This window comes from Athene cunicularia (genome assembly GCF_003259725.1).
Source record: "Athene cunicularia isolate RWA chromosome 22 unlocalized genomic scaffold, athCun1 chr22_part1, whole genome shotgun sequence".
NCBI classification, from domain to species: Eukaryota; Metazoa; Chordata; class Aves; order Strigiformes; family Strigidae; genus Athene; species Athene cunicularia.
Genome location: NW_020799128.1, coordinates 1,519,767 through 1,529,261, shown reverse-complemented (window position 1 = coordinate 1,529,261; position 9,495 = coordinate 1,519,767).

Genomic DNA, 9,495 nt, shown 5'->3' with positions numbered 1-9,495 from the left:
CAGAAATGGGTCTTTTGTGCTTCAGTCTGAGGCAGCGATGGCCAACATCTGCCCTGTGTTAGAACCGGGGTGATAATGCTTTGTGGTCACCAAGATTTATCTCCTCTGCTTTTGGCACCTGAGTCTTCCCATAGATGTTGGAATTTTAAGTCTTCTGGATTTGAGCGGCGTGTCATTGTGCCTTTTGGAGCCGCGCTCAGCTCCCTGCCTACTAGGAAAGCTACTGACACGGCATTTCACGTGTCCTGTTTGTTCAGCAGTGAAACAAGATCTTGCATACTCCAACTGGTAAAGCAGAGCTAAGGCTTTGCAGATTGCTGTTCTGTAATGTTCAGGAAGGAAAATCAGTGAGTTTCTTGCATGATGTCACCCCATATGTTAATGTCATCCCTAATTTTATATTAAAATCCTTCCAGCTACTGTTCATGTAGGGCCAAGACTCAAGTTTCTGGAGGTAAATGGGTCTGTGTTAAGTGGAATAAAAGTTAATCAAGTGGGCAATGATGCTGTGGAAAGCAGCCTAAAAATGCAGATATGCATTGCTAAAAAAACACCACCCCTATTAATGAAAAAGCTTTCTTCAAGGGATTACAGGAAATAAGTACCACAGAGATAAACGGCAAATACATAGTGAAATAATTGAGCGCGTGTGTGTGTCCGGCTGTGCCAGACGAGGGGTGGCACACAGAGGAAGGGTCTTCCACCACTCCTGCTCCTTTATGGCAGTCTAAGCCAGGAGAGACCCAAGTGTCTTGGTCATCGATGGAGATGATCCAGTTGAGAATTAACCCTTTTTCTAATTTTGATTTTGCTGTTAGGTTAGCCCTCAAGCTTCCTAAAGCGTCTTGCTGTGCTGTCACAGAAGTGTTGATAGCAGTGCCAGGCTATGCATGGCAAGGTCAGGCCTGGCAATCAGGAGGTGAACTTGTATCGGCCCGGTCTTAGAAGTGCTGAAATGGCTGTGGAATTGCAGTCAAAGGTTCAGCCAGTTGTGACAGGCTGAAGCTTTCTGCTTTGAGAGGTGTCGGTTGCTGTGAGTGAAGGTGAATTTTTAATGCGTATTTTCTTTGCTCTTAGTTGCAGTGATGTCCAGGCATATCTTCAGGATTTAAAAAAAAAAAATAAATAAATCCTTCGAAGGCTTCTGGGAGGTACAGAAATATTCTGAGCATCACTTCAGAGACTGACTGACTGCATTCCAGAAAAATTATGTGCCTTTTTTATTTTTTTTAAAAAAAAAGATCACAGTGAAGTGTGGAACAGAAAATCTCCCAGCTTAGATTCCTGTGATTTACTCACTGATACCTCCATCTTGCAAACATGTGGGAATTGCCTCAGTATGTAAAACCACTGATTTTTTTCAGCGATAGTGGTTCTTGGGTAGTATGCTGTCGTGGACGGGCCTTATCCTTTGCTGCTTTTTTTTTTTTCCTATTTTATAAAATAAAACGTCACTCATAGTCATATTTTTGTTGCAGAACTACTAAGCTGGTTTTTGGTCAGTAATACCTAATTCAGTTTAATCACGGCACCTATTTTGTTGGTGGCTGCAAATGAAGCCCATAATGAGAATGCCACTTGAGCTGTGATTCAACAAATGCTGCTTAGTGTTCTTCTGCTTGGTAAAAAGTATTAATGGATCTCTCAGAAAAAATATAGCTGTAGATTTGGTTTACTGAAAATGTTTTACGTGACGCTGGTTTTTCAGAGTTTAATGTTTATGGGAAAATTTAGAATCTCTGTGTTATGCAACTCAAGACGAAGGAGCACAGATGTAATTCTAGTTTTTAATATTTCTCCTTTAGCACAGTGTAAATTCCATTTGATCACACTGAATTCTCATAATTATCTCCGTGGCTGATGGAAATGTCGAGCTTCAGGGTGGTGACAAAGCCTTGTGCTTTAGCCTCATCATCATGTGGTGCTTAATCATCACTGCAGTTGCATCACAAAGTCTTCATTTTGTGTTTGATCTTTTCCATCTAGTTCATTGAATGACATTACACCCGTAGGACTTGATTCTTCTTTGCTGCAACTCCTCTGCAACGCACCTGGAGGGGGAGCAAATTGTTTACGTTGGCTTTAAGTTCTTTCTTTAGTGGGGTGGTGTAAAAAAAAATAAAATTAATATAAGTAAGTCTGAGTACGTATGACATGCCCCAGTCTGATGACTCTGCCGTACAAAGCTCAGTAAATGAGGCCTGAAGTCTGGACTCAATTCTCTATTTTATCTGCTGCTACTCTTGTGGTAGAAGGTTGCTTTTCATAACGTGTGCAGTACAAGGCAGAAATATGCATGTGAGCTTAGGGGCAGGCAGCAGGATAGTTATAGCAGGAACACTGTTACGACTCCGTCCAGCTGCAGAGCAGATAAATGTGGGTCAGGACCGCTACGTTACCACGCTACGTACACGCTTGCCTCAGTGTTTTGTGTGGTGCTGCGCTCTGCTGTGTGGAGATATATCTGAAGTGTCTTCTGGGGCTGCTGATGGGCTCATGTTTTAAAAAATGGTGACCTACTTGAGAACGTTGTCAGTGCAAGAAGAAGAGACCATTTGATAGAAGCTCTGCAGGCCGAATGGAGATTAGAGACATTTAACTGTGAATCTTGTATCCTTCAGGTTTTATGGCCAGATCCTTTTATTCTTTTTAATCTTCACAGAATAAGAGGGTAGGGGGAAGGGAAGAAGAAAGGAAATGATCTTACTGCAACTTGAAACTGTCTTTGTAAATGAGAATAAGAAACTCCAATGAAATGGGCATGAGACAATAAATTGTCTCCACTTACATGTTACTAATGTGCCGTTATTTTCATTAAACATTCATAGGCACAATTTCACTTACTTAAATCAACATGATGACCTACTTAAAATCAGTTGGAAGAAAATATACCTTTAATTATACTCAGTGATGGCTTTATAAACTTTACAGAGCATGTAAATGTATTAATGTGCATGCAAGGCTCCCACATCGGCAAAATGGCCATCAGACCGGTGAACGGTTTCCGTAGTCTGTGTATCCTTTTGGTGTAGTTGGCTTAAAATACCTTGGCATCCAAGTTACACTTAAGGGAAAACAAAAAGGAAGTCCCTACATTAAGTGTACTTAGGTAGATTGTTTATTATAAACCATACACTTTGGGGAAATCATGTCCCCATTGAAGCTGGTGGTACAATTATTTTCTTTGTGGTGGGGCCGAGGTTTCAGACATTGTTCTGTCTCTGAGAAAATTCCAGATAAAAGTTCAGCACCTACGGTATCTTCACTGGTCGCCGGGAATAACACATGTAGTGTTATTTTCTTGCAAAAAAAAACCTGAGAAGCATGCATAATTCTAATCCAGAAAAGCATTTGTATCAGGTAATTAACTTCTGTGTGTGTGTACTGTAATTCAATTGATTCAGAGAATCCAAGTATTGTTTTGTTGTTGCATTATTTCCCTGAGGATGTAGGACGTATGGAATTGAAATGTATGGAATTGGTTCTCATTTCTGGCAGTACTGAACCAGGCGCTTCACTAAAGACAAGAAACAAACGAGCAAGCAAACAGCTAACCACTAATCCAATTTGTCTGGTGATGAGAAAGTGAATAAGCTCAGGTCTGCCATAACATTTTGTATCTATGCTGAAGTTCAAAAATTGTCTGGAGCACAATCTCACTTTCATTTTCATTTTATTTTGGCTTACAGGCAGGCTGATTTCATTATGACAAGTGCTATTCTATAGAAGTATTAATAATCCGTGTTTCCTACATGACAACATAAATTTTATCAGTCAGTAACAAGCATCATAAAAATAGTTTGCAGTAGTTCTTTCTTGGCAGCTTGATAATCCACGCTGCAGAAATAAGACATTCTCTGGGGCTCCTTTTCATTGCTAATGTAGTGCATGAATGCAGAGCTTTTATTTTTAGTGTATCTTAGAATCAGGCAAAGATATTATTTGGCATTCTGACAGTCCAAGTGCTCTTTGTTCAGGTCTGCTCCGATTCCTGCGAAACACTAAATCTCGCCTTCCTAATGTGCGATCATACCCTGCTGTAATAAATGTTATAAACAAATGAAAAAGAAAAATTAAAGTATACCGTAGTTGAACTCCCGAGATGTATTGCAACAGCACTTTAACTTGCACTTCAATTTTACACAAATAGCTTTCTATTTTAGGTGCTTTGCATTTATGAAAAAAAAACCCCACCCCAAAGTTCCATTTATATTGCAGATGCAAGCGGACAAATATGCGGCTTAGATTAGTTACTGTCATCTGCTTTTTATACTGCAAGCCCCGTTGGCAATCCATGTCAGATACAAATTAAGTTGCATGGAGGTATAGTTCTCAATAGAAATCAATTTTCGGCACAGAATCCCTTATTTGCAGTTTTATGGCTTAAAACTACTTACATGAAGTGATTTATTGTTTGCAGTGAGGAGAGAAGGCTATTGAGGGGATGACTGTCTGAATTTGACTCTTTTTAGTCTTTATTGATGGTCTTTGCTTTCCAATGTTAAATGTAAAATAATACACGATTAAATATAAAATTAACCTCAATAATTACAGTATACAAATCTGTTTTCGCATGGGAATTTGCATAAGATGTCAGACTTTTCCCAGTGAATGGCATGATGTTTCTCGGGTTATACAAGCTGTATTTCAAGCTGCCAAAGAGTGGAAAGGTGAAGACCAGGGGTTGCTGAAGGTAATGCAAACTGAATTTTAATTGCTGCGTTTATTTATAAATAATGATGGCAGTGGTGCCGTGGAAATAAAATAAAAGGGTAGCTGGATTACTGTGTAGGCCAGGCCCTTGGTACCCATAAACTTGTTTCAGTGAAGGGGGGCCGTTTGACTTCAAGTTAATGTAAACTGTCTACCCTACCTGAGGCTCAGTTCTGATAGAACTGTATTTGTAGCCCGAAGTCAGAATATATCTTAACCGAGAGAGCGTAGCCGAAATGCTGAAATGCAAGTCCATATCTGCACTCCGTCTGCACATGAAATGAACCTCTTGGTCTTCGTGGGGATTGAATCCAAAATTTCCTGTGTCGAAACAGAAGTCCTGTGTCTTGGGAGATCTATTCCTTCTGCCCAGACGGAATAAGAGCAGCAGGGCTGCGCAGAGCTGGAATGCAGGTGGATTTTGCAGCGCTGCGCACGCGCTCCTTTGGAAAGGAGGAATGTCACTTCAGCAAACAGCCGCTGACATTTGACCTCCCGCTGATGATACCAGTGTTTTGCTGGGGAGGTCCGGGCTGCCGTCAGGTTTTCCATTTTATGCTTTGCCTTCTCAGCAGTGTTGAGTTCTGGTTGTGTTTCCCGGTCTGTGGGCTAAATGTCTGGTAGCATGACATGTTGCCTAATTGTGGAATGTAACATGAACAGCTGAAAATAATGGGGAAAAAAACCTGAAACCTGTGTCCGAACGTGACTGCGTAGCCTGAAAAAATGAAGTGCTCTGATTGAAGGAAAACAGCTGTCTGCAGCCGTACGCTCCCAGTTTTTCATAGGCTTGTATTTAACTGCTGCTCATATACCACAAGACTATTTTACTGTTGTGTGGTCATTCACAATCAATGCAACAGAAAAGATTTTCCTGCTTCCTTGTGCTTGTAATTTTGAGGCTATTCATTACTGTCTTCCAGTGCTGCCCTAATATTCATGTGTTCATCCTTGTTCAAGTGGTTTTTTCTTCTTAAAAGATGGAAACGAGACACCTCTATATCTTGATTAAAGTCTCCACTTTTTTACTTTTTAACTACCACACTGTATTTAACAATCCTTGCTCTGAAGCATCGATTCCTTAATATTGTGGAAACGTACTTTAAAAATGACTGCTCCATCATTCTTGTTCGAGTGGATAAAATAATTTCTCTGTACCGATGAGAGCTTCATCATATGTGCAATCTAACTGAATGACCCTAGTGTGGTAGGTGAATTTACTGTAATAGCATCCCCCGCAATAATTCCGTTATAAAGTCTTATGCTGGGACTCGGTGTTAAAGAGCTTTGTTGCATGGGATGTTGTTAACTGAACTAAATATTTGATGGACATGGTCACGGTATGTGGTGTTGACATTCTGAAGCTGATGAGAGTAGGAGGGATCGAGCTGCGAAGGTTATTAGTGTTATTTTCATCAGTGACACCTCCGATCCCCCGTAACAGGCCACGAACCCCTGCCGTGAGGTGCTGTACAGCCAAGCTCTTGTGGTGGCTCTTGGGGAACGCAGCGGGTCTGCCCACCACCACCCCAGCAGCACAGGAACAACACGTCTTGTAAGAAAACAGGTAATGTTACCTGCTGTCTGCTTGAGTCCAAACCAGAGGCAAACCCGGAGTTTTTTTGCCGTAACATGAAGTATGTCAGGCTCAAGCTGAACTTTAAATGTAGGAGTAGCATATGTTGAAAAGAATGATGTCATTTAGGGAAAATTTAAGATGTTAAACAAAAGGCTACTCAGTAAGGCTGTTGTCAAGCTTACGTGAGTGGATCGTTGCAGCTGGGACATCTATGTGGGAGGGAAGGAAGCTGACGGGGAGAGAGGACGTTTAGGAGCATTTTAGGACAAGTGTAGCGAGTTGCTTGTTCTGTCAGTGTGTGCGTTCTGCCTCTCCTGTGCTTTATGGTGGAGGCGTGCGAGTGCCACAGCGGAAGGAGTACGGAACCCCGTGGCACTACACAAATCTGGCAGGCGCTCAACTGTTTCTTACACTTTAGTTAAGTTTGTCAGCCTGAGAGATTTGCTTTTTGTTGTTTACAGGCTCTGTTTTTCTCTCTTTCATTACTTGCATTTTATTTGTTGCAAAGATAATGTGCCTCAGCGTCGAACACAAAAGGAGGCTAGTGATAGACAAGCTGCTTTTTATCATCTTCAGGGAATTACTGTCATTTGCTAAATATGTGACCTGCGCTCTTTGCATCTTGGAGATGAATATGTAGCGCGGCTGGGAATCAGAAAGAAGTTGCCTTGGCCAAACCCAAACTGATATAGTAGCCACAAGCTAGATTTCTCCATCAAACCAGCCACAGCCTGTGCCCTGGGGATTACTGGGGATGTGTGACAACTGCCACTATGTGCATTTGATGTGCTGGGTCTTCATTAGTTTAAAAGCGCCTTGGAATATGCTGTGCTCTGCTGATTTTTCAGTCGGGAAACTGGCATCTCTGATTTCTTTCTTTTCCATGTGTTTATCTCCATGGAGTCAGGAAGTATTTCTTGAAGGAACCGTTTTGTTGTCTTAAAAGCCTCTTGCACATGGAAGACACAATGCACCTGTGGCTCTTTGCCCTGAGTTTTTGCAAAATGGGTGATATTTGAATCCTCTTTCTCTCTTTATGGTGCTTAAGACATTTTATGAATGTTTTGCTGAAGTTGATACAGGCCATGTCAACGTTCCCTGCAATGCTGCAGACAGGGAGCTGAAACAACAGAAGCCTTGTAAGATGGACTGAAGCCTGTCAGCAAGTGACAAGAGGTTTGGGGCTGGATTTGCAAAGGTGTTTTGGTGACCGTGTGGTTATCTGAAATTCTGTTTATCCCCTAGTGTGCTAGGCACAACACAAGAGGAGTCAGTTTTTCAAAGTATTAATAATCTGAATATAAACCAGGAGAAGGCAGGTGGGTATAGGCAGATGGAGTTGAAGGAAACCCTGGAAAAGCGCTGGTCGCTGTGGCAGACAGGGGTCTGGGGACATCTGTCAAGATTTTTTTTTATTGTCGTTGCAAAAAAAGAAAGGAGTGTTAAAAAACAGTTTGAGGGGAAATAGTAGGATGGCTCCTAACAAGGTCTGAGCTACCGTGTCTCAGATTTCATTAAGGCAGCTGGAAAACTTAGCAAGTTGGCAGTGAAGGCTGCAGCTGTGAGAAAAGGCAGGAATTGACTTCTTGGTACGGGAGGAGAAAGTTTGCAATACGTGCATAGTGTGTGTCCATTGACATGATGCAGGCTCACGCAGAGACACACCAATTTTTATACAGAAATACCAAGCTATTCTGTAAGTATCTCCGGAAAAACAAAATCAGGTGGCAAGCGAGAAGTGCCTAGCCGCTGTCGCTTTCTGCCAGTGTCTAGTAATCTCAAAAGTCTTGTCCCATTGAGACATCAGAGTCACTGCCTGGGATGCTCTGACATTAATTGTGATGGTGTTCGTTATACAAGGTGAATTTGCTGCCCAAATTGGAGCTGAGAGGAAGAGCTGACACTTGGGGGGTTGGTGTCTGTGTGTTTTGCTGCCCTAACTCCCCCCCCACCACCATCAAATGCAAACCCGTACGGATGGATAGCGTATGTGTGTGTAGTTGATCTCTGCCTAAAAGACCTTCCCACGGGAAGACAGGTTGCAAAAGAAGTATTTTCTTTATTCAGCAGGTATAAACTGAGTCAGAGGTGCAATGACTCGTCTCTGCTCGCAGAATAATTCTACAAGGGAGTCCAGACCTCCTGATTCCTCAGCCCCATCCACAGACACCACACACTGGTTTTTGTTTAAGTTAGGTGATACCTTCCTAATTCTCTCAAGTATCCCTGGATAACCAGATCCGCCTGTCTTTATCAGAAAGGAAATGGGCTCTTTGCCCTTAGCAGGTCACTGCATAGACAAAAGTAGCTGTGGCCTTTGTTGCAATCTCTGCTGACAGATCAGCATTTCCTCCTTACGGGCAGAACGTTGAGCCTAATGCAAAGGGGAGAGGCCACCAAGATGACTATTTCCTCCTTTAAACTTGCCCCTTTACATCTATTTACATGTGATACATAGTCAGCTTGCTTCTGGGAATTACAGAGGTCATTAGTGACAGGAGGTAGATGGAGGAATTCAAAGAATTTTATGCTCCAGAGAGAACTCCCTGGGATTTTGAAGCATGAAAAAGCCCTCTGGAGTCCATCTCCTTAAGGAACAAGTGAGCCTGAGGTGTTGCGTCTTGAGCTGGACTCCTTAATAACTAAATGTGCCCCGTACGTACAGGGTTGAGGGAGAGGATCATTTAAACCCTGGCTTTAAAATTTGGTTTTATTTAATCTTTTCCAGAACATTTAACTTCCAACATGCTGAACTTTATCTCTTGCCAATGCACTGATGTTACTTTCTGGTCATGAAGTTACTTTTGAGGCTGGCAAGGTCCTTTCTGGTGGTGATGATCCTTATACTTCTCAGCTTTCATCTCACTAAGCATCACAAGATGCCTTTTCAGTCTCTGTGACTGAAGGGAGAGAGTTATGTTTATCGTCCAAACACCTTGTTGCGGATTCTTTCTCCTTTCACTGGCCACATGCTAAAATTTCTCTGCTTCAGACCACTTATCCCGAGGATTACTTAACTTGATTCTCTGGCCAAAATAGCAAACTGAATGTAATTTTTCTCAGCCTTATTTACAGTAAGCTCCCTTTATTCAACACAGAGGCAGGAAGGGTTTCTTAAAGTGGATATAGATCACATTTATGTTCACTTAATTCCCCTTTACACTGCCAGAATGATGTAAATCAACCTGAGAATAGACCACAAT